Here is a 16,803-nt window from a genome sequence, read left to right on the forward strand (position 1 = left end):
TTTTTAGTTTTCTGCGTTCAAGATGTAGTTCTTTTCATACTTTCCTGTTTTCCTTCATCAGACAAAAGCTTCCCCAAAGGTAACTGTACTTTGCTCTTTGCCTTTCCCTGGCTGAGAGTAGATTCTTACAGTGATCCTCTTACATGATCCCTTTTAAGGTCCTGTTTCATCAACAGCCAACAAAATAACCTCCCTTGTGCCCACCTTCTGTAGTAATAAAAGACAAAAGTCCCTTTTTGTCTGTGTTTTGGGTTTTATTTTGGGGGGTTTCTTTGGTTGGGTTTTGTGCGTTTTTTTTGGTTTGGGGTTTTGGGTTTTTTTTTGTGTTGATTTTTTTTTTTTTTTTGCAATACGTGTATTGTAAGGGGAAACAAACATGATTTCTTCTAAACTGTAGCGGCTGCCTGAGATTTCTTTGAATACTGAGTATAATTTCCTTGAATACAGAGTCTCTGTACCAAACTGTCACGGCATTATACACTGATGTGAAAGAGTCTACTTATCCCTTTTAATAGTCGTAAGGCACCGTTATGAAAATATACACACTTTTTCAAAAGTAGTGTTACAGAACAGCACTTGGCTAAGCTCTGCTGATAAGTAAGGTAAAGGTAAGTGCAATTAATGAAATTCAGGGATAATCAAGTGGGGATAATGAAGATGATTCCTTGCTTGACAAAAGAGTCATAGTACATTGCCTTCTGCTTCTGCTTCAAGCACTTGGCAACATCCTGAGCCATGGGAGGGCACTTTTGATTAGCTCTGGGCTACTTACTTGCCCTAGCTCTTGCTCCTGCTGAGTTCATAGCAATAGCTTCTCTGCTGCTCCGGGCTAAGAGGCTAGGGCCTTATTGATTCTGCAAGCTGCGTGCAGGAAGAAAAGAAGACAGAGAATGTTTTTAAGCAAGCCGGAAAGATTTTTTAGAAAGAGGCCTCTTATTTATTCTGTGGCAGCTTGCAGGAAATTAGCACTAATGTCAGCTGGTAAGGATAGTAACCATTCCTGCTTGGTGTATTGAGAGGGAGGATGGGGGGGGGGTACATCCTCTGGGTTGTGCCAGCTGGCTGGATGAAAGAGGGAAGGAGGGAGCAAGAAGGCAAATCTGTGCCCTCCCAGGAGCATAGGAGACAGGTCTGTCCCTCTAGGTGTAGGACTGAAGGCAGGGGGCTGTTATTATTCTTCTTTTTAGTCTGTATTCACTTCTAGAGCTTCAGCTAAAAGGGATGCAGCCAGCAGAATCACAGAGCTACTGAACAGGAGAAACATTCTCCAAGGCACTGATGCTGACACCCGGCAAACAGGCAGAGCTTTCCATTTCAAGGGCTTTGAGTGGATAGAATTTATAGAGAGGTAGAAATTTATAAGATACAAAAAAGGAAGAAGCAGCAAGCAAATCAGAATTTGGACCTTGATAGATGAAGTTAGATAGTACGAGTAATTCAAATGGAAAAAATACCTTTTTCAAGGGCTTTTAGTTCTGTATCACAGCATTAGCCAGCTCTGTCTCAGGACAAAGAAGATACTTCATATAATTCTGTAACTTTTTCAGTGCATTTTCACTCTTTCTGGAACATCTAATGCTTACCTCAGAGACAAAAGTGCATATACCATAATGTGATCCAGTTAAAGTACATCATTATATTGCACTCACTAACATAGTATGAGATTACCCTCCAGAACAGCAGTAAGCAACATGACTAGGATCTGTCATATTTATTTTCCCATCCACTCCCCATGGAGGAGTATGTGTGCAATGAAGCATTGTGGCCTATTTATTTATCTATTTTCATATTTCCCCTATGTTTATGCAAGAAGCTTAGGTTAAAAAAAGCACTTTGTACTTGAAGAAGAAACCAGTTTGTGATGGTCGCTTCTTCCTGAGAATCAGTGCCCCAGTTTTAGAATATTCTCCCTGTACAACCTTCAGCATGATAGATGAATAAAGTTATTGATGGTGGTCTACATTTATGAGCTCTAGGGAGCCTTTCAGCTGCATTCAAAATCTGGCCTTTAAAATAAAGTCCAAACCTTGGGCTAAATTCCAAAACCTGTAAGAAGGTAGTGTAGGCTGCAGGGAACAGGCTGATCTTGCTTGTTACTAAGAAGATGCATCCAAGTTTTCCATGCCTTTGAGGGTATGTGAGGGCATTCTTTGTGGCCAGCTATATTGCATGGCCATAGGTGACAGAGATGAATTGCTGCCACCACCTTCAAATTCATTTGTTGCCTAAAGGTAATAAAAAGCAATGGATATGGCTACTGTTATAGAGAAGCGTAGCAGTACTCCTGTTGGGGGTTTGGATCCTGGGTTTGGCATTCCCCAGAGGCAGAGTGACCCCATGTGTTATTTACCTGTATAGAACTGAGATTACTAGTTCCCTCTTCATGCAGCTAGCACATGATTGCAGCTCACCTGACCAACCAGCCTCCCTTCTGCACTGGGAAGCTGAAGGTGATGAAGGATAGAATTAATTCCATGGGATTGGACAGCTGCAAGACGGAGGTATGGTTTCCTATAACTACTCCTTGGGAGCCTCATGCCAGCAAAGCTGATGTTAGTATCCTCCCCTTTTACAGCAACCCTTGTGCAGCACACAAACACTTTTGGAGAGCTTTTCACAGGAAGAGGGTCACTAGGTCATTGTGGAGAGTCGTTTGCACATGATAAGATTCTCCTCTGATGGGTGGTTTAGAGACTGTAAGAAGTCTGTTCACATTTGATATCTCCGGTTGATGAAATGTGAATGCGATGTCTTCTGGTTCTGTCTGAAATCAGCAGTGGGCTATAATTTAATGTTTTCATTTTTCAGGTTGTATGAGCTCAAACACACAAGCACAGATGCACAGAAACACACACACATAAGCACAACAAGTACTTCATGTATTTTTCTATACCTCCTTCTTACCCCAGTAGAGATCTTCTAATTGCTCTACTACTCTAAGCTCATGATTTAAAATCTGCCATAGCATCTAAGGAAAAATCTTTCTCTTTTTCATTTTTTTTTTTATACCTTTACAGCTGTGAGTGTTGCTTTGTGTGGCATAAGTAAACTAACTCTAGGTTTACTTATTGATCAGCAACTTTGGTTGAAATTTTTTCACCAGGAGGCCTATTCAGGCTTTCTAAAGGAGGCCATAATATATAAAAAGGGAGGGGGAGGATTTTCCTACTGTGCTTAGTACAGCTAGGCTGTATTCACTGAAGTCGGAGAGAAATTCAACATCAGTTCCTGAAGCTGCCAATCACTGCACCCAGGATGGGAAGGAAGCTGTTGATTGTGTCGCTGCTTTTTGGCCCTGCTGCAACTTGGCAGAGCGTGTGTGTTGGCAGAAGCACCAGATCGGGGCATTATTTGACCACCAAGTCACATACTTTTCTCTGCCAACATCATTCTTTATTTGTTTCAGAGTAGGAGGGAAATAGCATGGCTTGTTTCAACGTTCCTAGAGCCTTAAATCTACCTTTCATTCAGGAAATGAATCATGATCATCCTGCCTTGCTGGGGCAAAACCAGCCTATCTGGTATATTTCCCTTTAACGCACAAAGCTAACAAATAACTGCTCCTGTAAGGAACTGGGAATAGGGGGATGAGAACTATATAAGCTTGGTGGGATGGAGAAGAACAAGAAATACAACAGAAGTGAGGAAAAGTGTTGGCAGGAGTAAATGCCTTGCCCAGCACTGTGTGTTTCACCATTAGAATGTGAATGTGAGGTTCACAACTAAAGAAAGGGGATGTAGCTAAAGATTCAGGTAAGGCCACAAAAACTGTTAAGGGCTCAGGGATGGAATGAAAGAAATTTCAAAGCAAAGGCAGAAAGAGGAAAGAAGATGATGGCAGACTGACAGTGTCACTGTTGATATGCCTGAAAGTCCCCAGAGCTGGAAGTGTGGAGGCATCACATCAGGTTCCCGACAGAAAGGACTTCCACTGTCACTCACAGATGGCCTTTGAACTGATCAAAGAGTACTGCTAAAATCACATACACTGAACTCAGGAGTCCAAGAGAAAACAGGTCACCCACAGGCAACACCTTCAGCATAAAATATGTAGTAGAAAATAAAGCAGAAGGCAATTGCTTGAGGTTCCTTGTAGCTGCAAGAGATCCCCTCCCCATAACTAATGGGAAATTATGACACTGTCTAGAGCATTCCCTATTCTTTTGGGGTAAAAGAATACTAGCAGCTTCAATTGGAACAAGCGTATTTGCTATAAATATTTACACCTTCATAACTCCCCTCCCTAACTGTACTGGAGACATAAGGAACTCAGCAGCAATTGCTCCTGGCCAGTGCTCTGCTTCAGCTATCACAAGAAAATGGCAAGTGCAGTCAAAGCCTTTGTCACCAGCTGCCACCCACTTGGGCACTTGCCAAAAAGACAGACAGACAGTTACTCTCTGACAATGGCAGACGCATTCTCACTCCTTTATAGCTAAAAGGAACTCTAAACACCCTCTGTTAAATTCATACTGAAAGAGGGTAAAACTCAGTGCACTATTAATAAAGAGACAAAACTTGGAAATCTCTCACCTTCTTACATACTTCAGGCAGGAATTTCCTTCCCAGAAATAATCTACTTTATAATAAAGCAATGAAATTTGTTACAATTAACCAAAATAAAGCAGTGAAGAGCATTGTCAGACTTTCATGAGCCACAGAGTTCATTGTACAAATCATGAAATCCTCTTGCAAATGCAAATGAAGTACTCAGTAGAAACCGGGATCATTATATACAAAGACAAAGGAAAGCCCTTGCTGCCCTATAGCCCTAAAGAATGAGCTAATTTATGGTTTGATTTAGTTTTTCTAATAACCAACAATGCAGTTGATGTCATCTACCTGGACTTGTGCAAAGTGTTCGACACTGTCCCACACGACATCCTTGTCTCTAAATTGGAGAGACATCAATTTGATGGATGGGCCACTCAGTGGATAAAGAACTGGCTGGATGGCCGCACACAAAGAGTTGTGGTCAATGGCTCAGGGTCCGGCTGGAGACCAGTAACGAGTGGTGTCCCTCAGGGATCCGTGGTGTTAGAACCAGTCTTGTTCAACATCTTTGTTGGTGACGTGGACAGTGGGATTGAGTGCGCCCTCAGCAAGTTTGCCGATGACACCAAGCTGTGTGGTTCCTTGACACGCTTGTGAGGTGGGCTGATGCCAACCTCATGAGGTTTAACCATGCCAAGTGCAAGGTCCTACACCTGGGTCGGAGCAATCCCAGGCACAGCTACAGGTTGGGCAGAGAAGAGATTCAGAGCAGCCCTGCAGAGAAGGACTTCGGGGTGCTGGTTGATGAGAAAATGAATATGAGCCGGCTTCAGTGTGCGCTTGCAGCCCAGAAAGCCAACCGTATCCTGGGCTGCATCAACAGGAGCATGACCAGCAGGTCGAAGGAGGTGATCCTGCCCCTCTACTCTGCTCTTGTGAGACCTCACCTGGAGTATTGTGTGCAGTTCTGGTGTCCTCAACATAAAAAGGACATGGAACTGTTGGAACAAGTGCAGAGAAGGGCCACGAGGATGATCAGGGGACTGGAGCACCTCCCGTATGAAGACAGGCTGAGAAAGCTGCGGCTGTTCAGCCTGGAGAAGAGAAGGCTGCGTGGAGACCTCATTGCAGCCTTCCAGTATCTGAAGGGGGCCTATAGGGATGCTGGAGAGGGACTCTTCATTAGGGACTGTAGTGATAGGAGAAGGGGTAACGGGTTAAAACTTAAACAGGGGAAGTTTAGATTGGATATAAGAAGGAAATTCTTTCCTGTTAGGGTGGTGAGGCACTGGAATAGGTTGCCCGGGGAGGTTGTGAATGCTCCATCCCTAGCAGTGTTCAAGGCCAGGTTGGACAAAGCCTCGGGTGATATGGTTTAGTGTGAGGTGTCCCTGCCCATGGCAGGGGGGTTGGAACTAGATGATCTTAAGGTCCTTTCCAACCCTAACGATTCTATGATTCTATGATTCTATAATGATTTGGCAGATGCCACAGATGTATGAAAGGAGGTGAAACAGAACCACAGAAATACGACTGAATTGTACTAACGCTAGGTCAGTTTAAAATCAGCCTAACTCTCTAGACTTTTTTGAAATTACTCCTGATTCATCTGGATGTAAAGATAGAACCCAGTTATTTCTCCTGTGAAGGGCTGGATGTAGTGTCATCCTGGGGCAAGGGATGAAAAAAGGTTTAGATTTCATTTTTTCTTTTTCCTTTTCTTTTTTTCCCCTTGAATGACCTCTTATGGCAAAGTTCTCCTTAAGCAGCATCAGAGATGTCCCAAAAAAATGCATGAAGTATTACAGTCCCACTGTAATAATCTGTTCCACACCTTGTGTAGCCTTGGAAAAAATCAGTAACGTGTAAACGCACTGACTTGTTCCAAGAAGTAGAGACAGGCATCCAGCTTGTTTCTAAGCTAATGCATAGAAATTGGGAGTGGGAGGGTATTGGGAAGGATGAGTGTCTGGCACAGCCATATACTGGTAGCAAATTGTCCATGTGTCAACTTAGAAAATGTGCAATTACAGCTGGACAGAGAATAAAAATAAATAACCCAACAACCTGAAAATAATGGAGGGACTGGGTATTTGCTTGTTTGTTTTCTCTGAAAGCTTACATATTTACTGAAAGTGATGGGAAAGCAGGCGTTTTTTCCTGATGGACTACAGGAGGATTTGGCAAAAGAGAGGAAAACCAGGAGCAGATATTCCTAAGAAGTTGTTATGAGAGTAAATTGTGGGCCTGCAGGGGAAGGGATGGGAATTAAGTGCCCTCATAAAATTCACTGGGCACAGCTGCTTTCAGTAGCTGTGCTAAGCTCCAAGAAATGCAAATGACTGGTTTCTAAAGAGCGCAGGGCCCAGTGCACTGTGACTAACCCACATCCCCTTGCTCCTTGCTGGCCAAACAGCCACTCTAATGCTCAGTGTGCTATGGAAAATCTAACTCCTTTGCTGGTACAGAGCTGGCACCAAGAACCAGCTGAATCTTGTACAACGGGAACTGATCTAACAGCTTCATCTAGCTGGGAGAGGATTACAGCAGCATTTCCTTAGTGGAGAACCAGTCTATACTGAAAGCAAAAATGTAACACTCCTGTGTGAAAGGTCCCTTTGCAAATCATCTCTCACCAGGATACTTTCCCTTTCCCATGACCTGATAAATATAGTAATAAAAGCATTAAAAAAATCTTGAGGTCATCCCTTATCTTCTTGATATTCCCTGATACTCCCTGTTCTTTCCTAAACGTATTTGTACCAGGTAACATTCTTTAGGAAAGACCTGGTACTCAAAAAGCCAAGAACTGGTAAGAAAGAAGGATTTAAATGGTATGCAAAGTTTTGCTTTGTTTTGTTTGTTTGATTTTTAAACACAAATACAATCTTGAAGTAGCTGGGTTTCTTACTGCTTCCTAGTGTAATGAATTAGGAATTTTATTCACACAGACAAAACACATATTGCAAAACAGCATCTTGGATGGAGCTTGAGCTGTGATGAATGAAGCCAAGGATTGTCTCACTTACTAATGTGTCTGTGCCTCTTGTTAAACAAAAGTCCCATTGCAACGTGGTTAGAGAATACAGATCTATATCTGATCTGGTCTTGAAATGTTTTTGAGATATATATATATAGATAGATATCTCTATTTATTCAAATCCGTAGGCAACTTTGAAAAAATCCTTTTGTCTCTGAATGTCTATGTGTGCAAATACATTTTGTTGTCAACATGTTTGTGTTAGGGAGTTACTTAACGGGTGTTTTTTTTCTGCAAAGCTCTTTAACTGACAGGAGCAAAATCAGTATCAGAATACATCGGTTTCACTGGCTTGTGGGGTTTTTTTTGTGCAAGTCTGGTATCCGTTCTATGTTTTGTATTTATGAAATGGAGGTAATACTTAAGGCACTGTTCATAGTACTTTAAAGATTATCATGTTAAAAATTAACCTTTCCCTTTTACTAACATGTTAGTTTAACACCCATTATAAATCCCATTGGATTTGCATTTGTATTAGGTGGTATCAGGAAAGCAAATGTCTGTGACAACCACTGATGTAGAAAGAAACTGAATTCAGCAGAATGTACCGAATTTGCTAATAATCACAGCTTGGATACCTGACAGAGCTGGAACTGCAATACTTAGTCAGAAATAAGCAGGCATTTCTGAATCCTGGCACTGGAACAAGCATGTGCTCCCCAGGAACACTCCTGCTGCATCTTCAGCAATGTAAAGCAGAACAACTTTGGAAACAGATGGGCTGTGTGACAGTCAGGTGTGTCAATATCTTGACTCAAGAGAATAGGAGGTTGTAATTAAGGTTTGCTTTAGCACAGGAGTTTTAGTAGTGTAGATATTGTTCCTGGTGTTTGTTTCAAACAGGAATTGATAACTTTCAGGGAACTGACAGTAGTGGTAGGTATTGAAGCAGCAAAAACTACTGGATACTTCAATCTGACTTTTGCTGCTTTTATAAAAGGTTGGATAGTCTAGATCTAGAGTAATGCAACCCTCTTTTTCCATCCAAGAAAGATACATTAATGCAAGTTAATTGATAATAATACTATTAATGATTTTAAGACGTTGCCTGATACTGAAGTAAAACCTGGTTGCACACAGTATGAGTTCCTGTACAGACCAAGTTCTCTTTATTTTTTTAACCTTAGCTGTTCCTTGCTTTATTTAGAAATAGTCAAATTATCTTTTCCTACTCTGTTTCTCTGGTATGGACCAAACAGTAAGTATTACTAGAAGATACAGGAGTATAACAATATACCTTTACAGGAGCTACTGCTGAGTTAGAAACCTTGCACCTACACTTCTATCAGACTCTTAGACTTTAAAACTAGTGCTTCAGCTTGTAAGGTTAGTTCAAAAGATTGCAAATGGAAGGTTTACAGAAGTGTATTACAATGATATATTTGCCAGTAGCAAATTAGTCCAAGTGAGTTTTAAAGCTTTAACTGACATATATAATTCTTAGCAGGTTTCAAACTGTCTCCTCCAGGCTATGATGAATTTCATTAGAAATTATTAATGCTAGGAAAAAAAAGGAAGAGTAATAAGGTAGTCTGTCAATCATAAATTCTAGAACAATAGAGAAAGTCTCGGATTAAGTAATCTTTCCATACCGTGAACTTGATTCTCATCTCACTGACATGAGAATAGTTCTGCTGCACTCATAACCCACACATTTAACCAGATGAAGATTTAATTTTAGCACCAAGGACCGAAATTACAGTCTGATGTATTTATCTCAAAAGATCTTCTCCAAAATGGAGATTATCCAGCAATGTGTTTCAAATTTACCTGTTCCCAAATAACATGAAATACCACATAAATGGTGGAATTATGTGCCCATAGTATAATCCACTACCTAGTTAATATGCAAAATTATGCATAGTGAGCAGTAAAGAACATTTATGCCATAAGTGAAAGATTAAACCAGTAATTTACAGCTGCATTGTTATGGTCAAGCTATGAAGCAAATTTATACATTCATCACAAACACAGATCTTATATGGGAAGGGGACTCTTAACCTAAGTACCTAATAATGGAAAACATCCAGAAGACCCCACTGGCTAATGACAATGTGTCTTTTGTTAATCCCCTATGATTAACGATTACTTTCTTTCCCCCAGTGATTCCATCACAGATTTTAATTGCCAAAAGAAGCTTCACCTATTGGTAACAGAGATATTTTCTAAAGAGGGGGAATTCACAGTTTGGGCACAATTTCTCTCCTCTTATTACTCCCTTCCCTTCACACAGGCCTTGCCATCAATTGCTCCTTTGGCTGGTTGGCTTCTCTGATGAGGGGGCAAGGTTTTGCTTTTGCCATGGTGTTGTCTGGCACCCAGGTATCATTGCCTTCAGCTATTGCTCTTTTCACTGACCCTTAAGCACATATGGGAGGGAAAGGGAAGATCTTTTTACCTCTGCCCACAGCTTGCTACAGTGCAAAGTCTAACTTCTCTCGTTTGTCTTTTTCTCTTCTACATCAGTACTAGATGTTTGGGGTTGACTTGGTGCTTTTTGTGGGTTTTTTCCCTGTTTCTTTGTACTTTTGCTTTCTTAACTAATGTGGGCTTTTGCCCCACTTCCAGCCCTCTGGTAGCACATGCAGCTGAGCAGCATGATGGTATAAACAACCTCCATTGAGTGTGGTGCCCTAATTTCCAGAGATTACTGGTTTTGAGTTTCATAAGAGGCCTGTGATAAAGGGTTTAGTAGGGGTGAACACAAAGGGATGACCTGTTAACTGGGTTTGAGAATTGAAGTTATGTGTTTTGATATGTAGCCTTTAGTGCTTACCTGACAGAGAAGTCCAGAGGCCTGTATTAAATCTAGATGGGTGGATCAGGGTCTGTAGGACATGGATTCTCATGGTCCACTGAAAACACATGCATTTAAAATTGATGTGGGGTGCTAAACAGCATGAGATGCTTACAGAATGGAGTTGTGTGAATGTCCACCCTTCTCTGGAGCTCTGCTAAATTAACTGAGTGTATAATAAATCAGTTATTCACTTGGGCTCAGTACTGGAACCTTTTACCTGAACCTCTTCCAGAAATCAGGTCAAACAGCAGATTTACCAGGAAGGGTAATGGGGTTGTGTGATCCCCAGTGTTGGTATGCTCAGTTTGGGCATGAGTGCTCTCCTGTGAAGTGATATGGTTGTGGGGACATCCACATTTGCTTCAGGATTTGTTTGTCACAAGCAGAACAAAACTCTTAGAAGAGTAAGATGATAACTTTTCTGGGTCAGGGAAAATAACTCTTGAGGTTAACAGCTAGGGACCTAACCCATTCTTCTGCAAAATCAAATCATCTGACAAAGGAGAGGAAAAACATACTCCTTTCCCTCCCCAGCTATGGCTTAGCTATGTGGTAGCTACACAGTTGATGAAAATGTAGGCTTGAATTATCCCTAGTGGAGTGGCCTTCTCCCAGATCTGAAACAGAATGAGATCTCCTCCACAGCAGGTGACTTCTTTACCCATTTAGACCTATGTAAGATGTGAAGGCACCATTGCTGCTCTTTTCTCTCTGATTTTTGAGGCAAAACAAGATCTGTCACTGGTTCACCACCTCAGCAAAATGTACAAAGCACAAAGCCATCCATTCTTTTGGCATCAGACGACTGTCTCAATGGTGAATAGGTGAAGGATACCAGAGTACTTCTCGCTTGGGAAACACACCATCCTGCCGAGAGGGGAGTTTTTATACACCCAGCTCAGGCAGCTGCAATTTTCCACTTGGCACTGCTTGCTTAGGAGTTACCATTAGTGCCAACATCAACTTAGGGACTGCCTCAGGAAAGGGGTTATAGTTTATACAACCATTTGCAGCTCCATTTAAGCCTTTCTCATCACAGTTGATCCTTTTCAGTCATCCATGGATGTTGCCACATGGGGAACAACACAAAGTAGTACACGTATTTCTTCTAATTTCTAATTATAGTGCAGTGGAAAAATAAGAGCTAATAGAAATGCTTGAGCAAACAAAGTTGGGCTTTTTGCCACTTTCTTATTATGGCTCCTCTGATGCCTCTCACTTCTGCTTTGCAATAACCCCTGCTACTCCCATCATGTGGATCTAGATCGGAATCTGTCAGTCATGATTTCAGTGTGCCAGATGTGATGTTATGTTATGCCAAATGTGGCCTGAACTGAGTGCTAGTGTGACTCAAACCATTTTCTCTCGTGATCCAAACAAGATTTAATGAAAGTGCAGGGTGGGATTTTGGTCATGACTGTTTTGTGTGTTGATCGGGTCTGTTGGTTTAGCTCCCCAGACATGCTAAAAAGCAGTACATTTACTAGCCTTTGTTTTTGCACAAGTGAATGGTGAGTAGCCTCAAATAATATGGGTGGAAAATAGCTTGAAAAGAAGATTTTTTTTGTTGTTGTTAAAGCGCATGGATTTTTGGTGTTGTCTGGAGCAATTTCACAGAAATAAGAGCAGGTTAAAGGAGGTAATGACATGTTTGTAATTTCATTCCTAAGGCTCACAGTGTCCTTGCCTCTGCCTAGTTTTCAGCCTGGAGATAAATCAAGGGCTTCAATTTCCAAATCTGTCATAGAAGCTTCACAAATAAAAATGCTGACAAAAAATATCTGCTTTTAAATGGCTACTTGCAAGCGCTGACAACTAACAGTCTATACATCTTTCACCTTACAGGGAAGAGAAGTAGTGTGTATTGCCAGGAAAAATGAAGAGGAGAAAGGCAATGCTCCTGAAGTTAAAGTAATCTAAAAGTATGACAACAATAAACCATTTACAGCCATGTTTTGAATGCTAGATGAAAACAGATTTCAGGATGTGTATTAACAAAGCCTCACAGCTGCTTGCTGTAGAGGGAAAAAATGGATGTGGAGTTAGAATATAAAGTAGAGAGACCATGTGGACAAGCAAAATTCTTTCCCACCCCAGCTGCCCTCACAGCTGCTGTGACTGCTTCACCGTGCCCTCAGATAGAGCTTGTACATGACTGGGGAGGTGTGGGAAACAGGCACCATGAAACCCGGCACAGATTATGCTGGTTAATGCTGAATAATTTGCTGTATCTGTCAGCTGAAGGCTCTTAGTTTCTTGCAGGAGATGAACTCCAATTAATGGGCAGAGCAGGAGCAGTTGATAGTAATAGGCAAATGAGGACAGTTACTTTGCCAAAAACTAGGGGTGACAGAGCTGAAATGAAAGGCGGGAGTGCTTTGTCCGGCAGCACTGCAGAGTGCCTGAATCCCTGGTTATGGCCCTATGCAGCATCCCACTACAGGGATTGGTGACTGATGGTCATAACTATAGTCCCCTTGGTTTGTAAGATTGAATTCTATATGAAGATTGTAGGGCCATATCATGTTCTTGAAACGCTGACATGGCCTTGCTGCCATTAGAGGCAGGATAGAATGAGTTAGGCTCCATGCCTAGGCCCAGGTTACCTGGCTTCATGAAAGATTCAACCTGCTTCAGCCTAAAAGCAGAAGGTAACTCAGCATGCAAACTCTGTGGGGCTCTGGCCTGACTGCAAGATCTGAATTAATGTGGCAGGATAAGTACACCCACTGACCCAGGTGCTCTTCCCAGGAGACCTCTTGCTTTTATTACCTTCTAACATACGTACTTGTGTGTAGTTAGGACCTTCCAGTCAGCTTGTCTCCTTAAGGCTTCTGCCTGGAAAATCCTGAAGTGCAGCAGTTCTTTCCCAGATCCAGGGAAGGAACAGTACATGCTCTAGGCAGCTGAAGTGCCCGATGTAAATTTATTTCATGATTGTCATCCTTATGGTGTGTGCCCCCCAGGATTTGCCTATGTACATGCTGTGGGCAGGTTCTGTGATGGCCACAATTCCTGTTCAAGCAGGATCTGTGCTTATATTCTACACAGCAGACAAAAAGTCTGCCTGGATCTGATTTTTAAGGCAGAAAAAGAGAGCATGTCAAAGGGAACTTGTATGTAGTGAAGCCCTTACTGATGAGAAAGGACAGCATATAAAAGATAGAGGACTGTGTTGTCTAACTATAATAAGGTTTGTCTGAAATGCATGAAAACTGCCTGTGGGTAATAATAGGTTTTTAGAGTGAGGAACCTGTACACATACCCTTGCCTTCTATTGATAGGGATAGAAAACCTGCTCAAGACTCTGATTATCTTCATAATTGCAGTCTTTGTCAGATGGTTGCATTCAAAACCAGTTGAGAAGGTGGGTGCTCTCCTTTTGCTCTTCACAACTTCAGGGTCAACCAAGCCCTGTGAACTTCACTATTCTAATTTTACTTCTAGTTTGTAAAAGCAATAGAAAAAGTTTTTACTTCAAGTAGATGACTTGCCACCTCAGAGCCATTGAGAGACAGCTCAGTAAATAGCTGCCACTGAGTTTTTATTTCAGGGAAAGTTTTAGAAAAAGAATAATCTGCAGATCCGGAGAGTAATCTGTGCATAAGGGCAAAAAGGGTTAGTATTTTTAGGACATGTTATGTTCAAAGGACTGTTCACAGTGCTAATGCACAGCCATTAACAAATTGATCTTCAGCCCCTGTGTGTAGTTTAGTAGGAAAGTTTTATAGATGGGAAGACTGAGACAAATCCTCTTGCTGCAGGCTGCCTGGTGACAGAGCTGGCTTCAGAAGTCAGCATCTCCTGTCTCCCTGTGTCATTCCTCCAGACAGCACTGCCAAGCAGCAAAAACTGGAATCAGAGACACCTTTCTGTGAGATTTAAAAGGAATGACTATGAAATAAATATAACAGTAAAAGCAAAAGGCAGACCAAGCAGTGCTGCTGCATTGTGAGTGCTGAGATCTGCAGAGCAAACCCATATTTTGGTAAAACTCACACCAAAGGCATTAAGTTTTATTATCAATATCAGATCATTGCCCATCTCAGTAATCACTGGACTGTCTGTTTGATAAAAGAACTTTTGAGAACTGCTAGGCTGTTATTATATATAATTGCTCTTTACAATGACTGAATATCTTTAGTGAAAATGAAACAGTGATCTCCACTGTAGCAGAATCTATTAAATAATTGGAAGCATGGCTAGTATCTTTGATGTTGAAAGTAAAAAATTCAATAACCAGTCTCATCAGGCTTTCTAACACAGCAGAAAAAAAGGGCTGCAGGCAGGAACATACCGACACTACAGGTCAGTGAAGGTTTATGGATTTGTGTGCCTTAGAAAGGAGGCAGAACCTAGCTGCACAGGACTGTTGAGCCATTAGATACCTCAGGGGGTGTCATGGTATTGTTGTGTAGCCTTCTAAAAATATAAATGGTAGGGCCAGACATCAAATGTTTCTCCCCTGCCCAGATTTTATGAGAATATCGTGTGTCCTGAGGAGATGTCAGAACTGTGCTTCAGCTGTTTTGCTGCTTGACACTGGCATATTATCCTTAGAAGATTAATTTTCACATTTATTAACCCATTTCTACCTCTCACTCACATCTTTCCATCAAAGAAGTGCCTGTTTGTCTTTGAATTAATAGCTCAGATGTATATCGTAGCCCTCATTACAAAAAAAGCATTCAGCTGCCTCTGCTAGATGGAAGACAGCGGGCAGGTAGTTAGTGCATTGCCCTAGTGGGAGGAGAGCACTTGGCTAAAGAAAGAACACATACACACACAAAAATCCTTATTCTCTTCTAACCAGAGGTATCCTGGGACCTTTAATGTGAACATGGGACTGGCTTTTACTGGCTCCTCTGAAAAAACTGCACACAATACACCTCACGATGCACCTTTATCTGGGAGGCTGAAGAAGGAAAAGGGATCAAGGAGCTTTAGGGATCAAATTGTACCTCCCTAATGTTCATAGTAACATTTGTGCTGGCATTAGGTTGCAGAAAGGATATTTGAAGAAAGAGTTGAAAAGATCAGGTTAGTGATTTCCTCTGTAAAGATGTGTAGTCAAAGAGTTAGTTATTGCTTCTGCAGCATACTGAGGATAGTTGGTATATGATGCTGGGACACTACCCTAGTGGACTGTTCCATCAACCATGTAGTGGCCAGTTCTTATATTGCACCTCATTTATCCCACCTGCCTTGAAGAATGAGTCAGCCAAATTGGAGGAAACTGGCCAGGAGAAAGCATGAGCACTCTGCCCGTGGTGACCTCTCAATCTCTAAGACAGAAAACCAGTCTCTTATGCGGTGCTGACCAGTGCTCAGGGTGAGTGGTGAAGCAGTGAGAAAGATAGTTCTGTCTGGGTCTGTGTGGAAGACAGTGGTGTGCTGGAGAATCTGGAGTGACCTTGGTCTCATACTCAAATCCTTCTATCAGTCCCAAAGCTGTGTGGCATTGGCTTGGATGCAAGCAATAAAATGGGGTCACCCCAGTGCCTTCATAAACAGACATCCAAATCCTTCTGACCTGCAGCCTATTTGTGAGGCTGCTGTCCTTTTTCTTGCTATGGCAAATCCTGTGTACAGCATTGCGTACTATGCAGATCTATTACACGATATTTGCAGTATGTCTCAAGGCGTCCATGTTCCCATTGCTCCATATCAGTCCATCTCACATCCATTGTTTCAAAAGTCACAAACACAGAGCTAATTTTAAGTTGTGCTGTTTTAATTAGTAATCTTACTCTAGAAGTACTCACCTTTAGTGAGATACATCTCCTGTATAACATGATGATCTAAGCACTTCAGGGGCCATATGGGTATGAAATGTTTTTTTTCCACTTTATGTTAAACTGGGGGGAGGGGAAAGTCTGAAAGAGACACAGATTTATACTATGGAAGTTAATACTTTTTCAGAAGTCTCAAATTTGGATTGCTGTGAAACCATAAAATCTTTCTCTTCCTTGTCCACCTTTTTCAAGCTTAAGCGAATTAAATGGTGAACTCGTACACAGATCAAAGAGAATGTTAAACCGTTACTTTCTTGACTTGCTTTCTCTTTTAGGATTAGTAACTTTTCATCTCAGATGTAGTATCTTGATCAACTTTTTTCCTTACCTCTATGCTACACAACAGTTTTTCTATTAAAATAGCTTTGCATATTGAGTTCAAATATTGATCCATGTTTTAGGCACTTCTTACAGCATCCCTTATGGGTGTTGGGTTCTACAGTAAAATAACAGTTTGTATATTTGGACCAGCTTCCAAGATATTCCAATATTTTTCACTTGAGGTTTACTGGTGCCTGCTCAGCTGCAACAGGACTGTTAAAATTTGTTAGAGCACAGCTGTAGATAGATTTGGGGTTCAGAGCTTGCAGGTTTTGAGGGTTGAGGCTTTAAATCTCTTCTCCTGTGAAGCAGAGTATGGGATGAACAAAGACCTGAAAATGGGGGTTTATCTG

The sequence above is a fragment of the Pezoporus wallicus genome, unplaced genomic scaffold, assembly GCF_028554395.1.
Source record: "Pezoporus wallicus isolate ANWC-B61680 ecotype Strahan unplaced genomic scaffold, APGP_CSIRO_Pwel_v1 contig_229, whole genome shotgun sequence".
Lineage (NCBI taxonomy): Eukaryota > Metazoa > Chordata > Aves > Psittaciformes > Psittacidae > Pezoporus > Pezoporus wallicus.